This window comes from Triticum dicoccoides, chromosome 6A (genome assembly GCF_002162155.2).
Source record: "Triticum dicoccoides isolate Atlit2015 ecotype Zavitan chromosome 6A, WEW_v2.0, whole genome shotgun sequence".
Taxonomy (NCBI): Eukaryota; Viridiplantae; Streptophyta; class Magnoliopsida; order Poales; family Poaceae; genus Triticum; species Triticum dicoccoides.
Genome location: NC_041390.1, coordinates 225853589 through 225859588, shown reverse-complemented (window position 1 = coordinate 225859588; position 6000 = coordinate 225853589).

Here is a 6000-nt window from a genome sequence, read left to right as displayed (position 1 = left end):
CGACAACACACAATTTTAGGGGTGATCTATCTGTTGGGGAACGTAGCAGAAATTCAAAATTTTCCTACGTAACACCAAGATCTATCTATGGAGAGACCAGCAACGAGTAGAAAGGAGAGTGCATCTACATACCCTTGTAGATCGCTAAGCGGAAGCGTTCAAGTGAACGGGGTTGATGGAGTCGTACTCGTCGTGATTCAGATCACCGATGATCCTAGTGCCGAACGGACGGCACCTCCGCGTTCAACACACGTACAGCTCGACGATGTCTCCCACGCCTTGATCCAGCAAGGAGAGAGGGAGAGGTTGAGGAAGACTCCATCCAGCAGCAGCACAACGGCGCGGTGGTGATGGAGGAGCGTGGCAATCCTGCAGGGCTTCGCCAAGCACCTACTGGAGAGGAGGAGGTGTCACGGAAGGGAGGGAGGCGCCAAGGGCTCAGGTATGGATGCCCTCCCTCCCCTCCACTATATATAGGGGCAGGGGAGAGGGGGAAGGCGCAGCCTTGCCCCTTCCTCCAAGAAAGGGGTGCGGCTAAGAGGGGGGGAGGAGTCCATCCTCCCCAAGGCACCTCGGAGGTGCCTTCCCCCTTGAGGACTCTTCCCTCTAGGGTTCCCTAGGCGCATGGGCCTCTTGGGGCTGGTGCCCTTGGCCCATGTAGGCCAAGGCGCACCCCCTACAGCCCATGTGGCCCCCCGGGCAGGTGGCCCCACCCGGTGGGCCCCCGGGACCCTTCCGGTGGTCCCGGTACAATACCGATGACCCCGAAACTTGTCCCGATGGCCGAAACAGGACTTCCTATATATAAATCTTTACCTCCGGACCATTCCGGAACTCCTCGTGACGTCCGGGATCTCATCCGGGACTCCGAACAACATTCGGTAACCACATACAAACTTCCTTTATAACCCTAGCGTCATCGAACCTTAAGTGTGTAGACCCTACGGGTTCGGGAGACATGCAGACATGACCGTGACGTTCTCCGGTCAATAACCAACAGCGGGATCTGGATACCCATGTTGGCTCCCACATGTTCCACGATGATCTCATCGGATGAACCACGATGTCAAGGACTCAATCAATCCCGTATACAATTCCCTTTGTCTAGCGGTATGGTACTTGCCCGAGATTCGATCGTCGGTATACCGATACCTTGTTCAATCTCGTTACCAGCAAGTCTCTTTACTCATTTCGTAACACATCATCCCGTGATCAACCCCTTGGTCACATTGTGCACATTATGATGATGTCCTACCGAGTGGGCCCAGAGATACCTCTCCGTTTACACGGAGTGACAAAATCCCAATCTCGATTCATGCCAACCCAACAGACACTTTCAGAGATACCCGTAGTGTACCTTTATAACCACCCAGTTACGTTGTGACGTTTGGCACACCCAAAGCACTCCTACGGTATCCGGGAGTTGCACAATCTCATGGTCTAAGGAAATGATACTTGACATTATAAAAGCTTTATCATACGAACTACATGATCTTGTGCTAGGCTTAGGATTGGGTCTTGTCCATCACATCATTCTCCTAATGATGTGATCCCGTTATCAACGACATCCAATGTCCATGGTCAGGAAACCGTAACCATCTATTGATTAACGAGCTAGTCAACTAGAGGCTTACTAGGGACATGGTGTTGTCTATGTATCCACACATGTATCTGAGTTTCCTATCAATACAATTCTAGCATGGATAATAAACGATTATCATGAACAAGGAAATATAATAATAATCAATTTATTATTGCCTCTAGGGCATATTTCCAACAGTCTCCCACTTGCACTAGAGTCAATAATCTAGTTCACATCGATATGTGATTAACACTCAAGGTCACATCCCCATGTGACTAACACCCAAAGAGTTTACTAGAGTCAATAATCTAGTTCACATTTACCATGTGATTAACACTTGATGAGTTCTGGGTTTGATCATGTTATGCTTGTGAGAGAGGTTATAGTCAACGGGTCTGAACCTTTCAGATCCGTGTGTGCTTTACAAATCTCTATGTCATCTCCTAGATGCAGCTACCACGTTCTATTTGGAGCTATTCCAAATAACTGTTCTACTTGGAGCTATTCTAAATTGTTGCTCCATTATACGTATCCGATATCTCTACTCAGAGCTATCCGGATAGGTGTTAAGCTTGCATCGACGTAACCCTTTACGACGAACTCTTTTACCACCTCCATAATTGAGAAAATTCCTTAGTCCACTAGTTACTAAGGATAACTTTGACCACTGACCTGTGATCCCTTCTTGGATCACTCTTGTACCCCTTGACTGACTCATGGCAAGGCACACTTCAGGTGCGGTACACAGCATAGCATACTGTAGAGCCTACATCTTATGCATAGGGGACGACCTTAGTCCTTTCTCTCTATTCTGCCATGGTCGAGCTTTAAGTCTTAACTTCATACCTTACAACTCAGGCAAGAACTCCTTCTTTGACTGATCCATCTTGAACACCTTCAAGATCACGTCTAGGCATGTGCTCATTTGAAAGTACTATTAAGCGTTTTGATCTATCCTTATAGATCTTGATGCTCAATGTTCAAGTAGCTTAATCCAGGTTTTCCATTGAAAAACACTTTCAAAATAACCCTATATGCTTTCCAGAAATTCTACGTCATTTCTGATCATTAATATGTCAACAACATATACTCATCAGAAATTCTATAGTGCTCCCACTCACTTCTTTGGAAATACAAGTTTCTCATAAACTTTGTATACACCCAAAATCTTTGATCATCATCAAAGCATACATTCCAACTCCGAGATGCTCACTCCAGTCCTCAGAAGGATTGCTGGAGCTTTGCATACTTATTAGCATATTTCAGGATAGACAAAACCTTCCGGTTGTATCACATACAACCTTTCCTCAAGAATCGTCGAGGAAACAATGTTTTTTGACATCCTATCTGCAAGATTTCATAAATAATGCAGTAATTGCTAATATAATTCCAACATACTCTTAGCATCGCTACAAGTGAGAAAGTCTCATCGTAGTCAACTCCTTGAACTTGTCGAAAAACATCTTAACGACAAGTCGAGCTTTCTCAATGGTGACACTTACCATCATTGTCTGTCTTCCTTTCAAAATCCATCTGCACTCAACAGCCTTACGACCATCAAGTAGTTCTTCCAAAGTCTACACTTTGTTTTCATATATGGATCCTTTCTCGGATTACATGGCCTCGAGCCATTTATCGGAATCCGGGCCCACCATCGCTTCTCCATAGCTCGTAGGTTCATTGTTGTCTAGCAACATGACTTCCAAGACAGGATTACGTACCACTCTGAAGTAGTACGCATCCTTGTCATCCCACGAGGTTTGGTAGTGACTCGATCCGAAGTTTCATGATCACTATCATAAGCTTCCACTTCAGTTGGTGTACGTGCCACAGGAACAACTTCCTATGCCCTGCTACACACTTGTTGAAGTGACGGTTCAATAACCTCATCAAGTCTCCACCATCCTCCCACTCAACTTTTCGAGAGAAACCTTTCCTCGAAAAAGGACCCGATTCAAGAAACAATCCCTATTGCTTTCGGATCTGAATTAGGAGGTATACCCAACTGTTTTTGGGTGTCCTATGAAGATGCATTTTATCTGCTTTGGGTTCGAGCTTATCAACCTGAAACCTTTTCACATAAGCGTCGCAGCCCCAAACTTTCAAGAAACGGCAACTTAGGTTTCTCCAAACCATAGTTCATACGGTGTCGTCTCAACAAAATTATGTGGTGCCCTATTTAAAGTGAATGTGGTTGTCTCTAATGCCTAACCCATGAACGATAGTGGTAACTCGATAAGAGACATCATGGTATGCACCATATCCAATAGGGTGCAACTATGACGTTTGGACACACCATCACACTATGGTGTTCCAGGCTGTATCAGTTATGAAACAATTTCCACAATGTCTTAATTCTGTGCCAAACTCGTGATTCAGATATTCATCTCTATGATCATATCATAGATCTTTTATCCTCTTGTCACGACGATCTTTCAACTTCACACTGAAATTACTTGAACCTTTCAATAATTCAGACTCGTGATTCATCAAGTAAATATACTCAACATCTACTCGAATCATCTGTGAAGTAAGAACATAACGATATTCACTGCATGCCTCAGCACTCATTGGACTGTACACATCAAAATGTGTTACTTCCAACAAGTTGCTATCTTGTTCCATCTTACTGAAAACGAGGCTTTTCAGTCATCTTGCCCATGTGGTATGATTTGCATGTCCCAAGTGATTCAAAATCAAGTGAGTCAAAACGGTCCATTTGCATGGAGCTTCTTCATGCATATACACCAATAGACATGGTTCGCATGTCTCAAACTTTTCAAAAACGAGTGAGCCCAAAGATCCATCAATATGGAGCTTCTTCATGCGTTTTATACCGATATGACTTACGTGGCAGTGCCACAAGTAGGTGGTACTATCATTACTATCTTTTGGCATGAACATGTGTATCACTACGATCGAGATTTAATAAACCATTCATTTTAGGTGTAAGACCATTGAAGGTATTATTCAAATAAATAGAGTAACCATTATTCTCCTTAAATGAATAACCGTATTGCGATAGACGTAATCCAATCATGTCTATGCTCAACGCAAACACCAAATAACAATTATTTAGGTTTAACACCAATCTCTTTGGTAGAGGGAGCGTGCGATGCTTGATCATATCAAGCTTGGAAAAACTTCCAACACATATCGTCAGGTCACCTTTAGCTAGTCTCCGTTTATTCCGTAGCCTTTTGTTTCGAGTTACTAACACTTAGCAACCGAACCGGTATCTAATACCCTGGTGCTACTAGGAGTACTTAGCAAAGTACACATTAACACAATGTATATCCAATATACTTCTATCGACCTTGCCAGCCTTCTTATCTACCAAGTATCTAGGGTAATTCTGCTCTAGTGGTTGTTCCCCTTATTACAGAAGCACTTAGTCTTGGGTTTGGGTTTTACCTTGGGTTTCTTCACTAGAGCAGCAGCTGATTTGCCGTTTCATGAAGTATCCCTTCTTGCCCTTGCCCTTCTTGAAACTAGTGGTTTCACCAACCATCAACAATTGATGCTCCTTCTTGATTTCTACTTTCGCGGTGTTAAACATCGCGAATACCTCAAGGATCATCATATCTATCCCTGATATGTTATAGTTCATCACGAAGCTCTAGCAGCTTGGTGGCAATGACTTTGGAGAAACATCACTATCTCATCTGGAAGATCAACTCCCATTCGATTCAAGTGATTGTCGCACTCAGACAATCTGAGCACAAGCTCAACGATTGAGCTTTTCTCCCTTAGTTTGCAGGCTAAGAAAATCATCGGAGGTCTCATACCTCTTGACGTGGGCACGAGCCTGAAATCCCAATTTCAGCCCTCGAAACATCTCGTATGTTCCGCGACATTTCGAAAAACGTCTTTGGTGCCTCAACTCTAAACCGTTTAACTGAACTATCACGTAGTTATCAAAACGTGTATGTCAGATGTTCGCAACAACCACAGACAACGTTCGAGGTTCAACACACTGAGCGGTGCATTAAGGACATAAGCCTTCTATGAAGCAATGAGGACAATCCTCAGTTTACGGACCTAGTCCGCATAATTGCTACTATCAACTTTCAACTAATTTTTCTCTAGGAACATATCTAAACAGTAGAACTATAGCATGAGCTACGACATAATTTGCATAAACCTTTTGACTATGTTCAGGATAACTAAGTTCATCTTATGAACTCCCACTCAGATAGACATCCCTCTAGTCATCTAAGTGATTACATGATCCGAGTCAAACTAGGCCGTGTCCGATCATCACGTGAGACGGACTAGTCATCATCGGTGAACATCTTCATGTTGATCGTATCTTCTATACGACTCATGTTCAACCTTTCGGTCTCCGTGTTCCGAGGCCATGTCTGTACATGCTAGGCTCGTCAAGTTAACCCTAAGTGTTTTGCATGTGTTCCGAG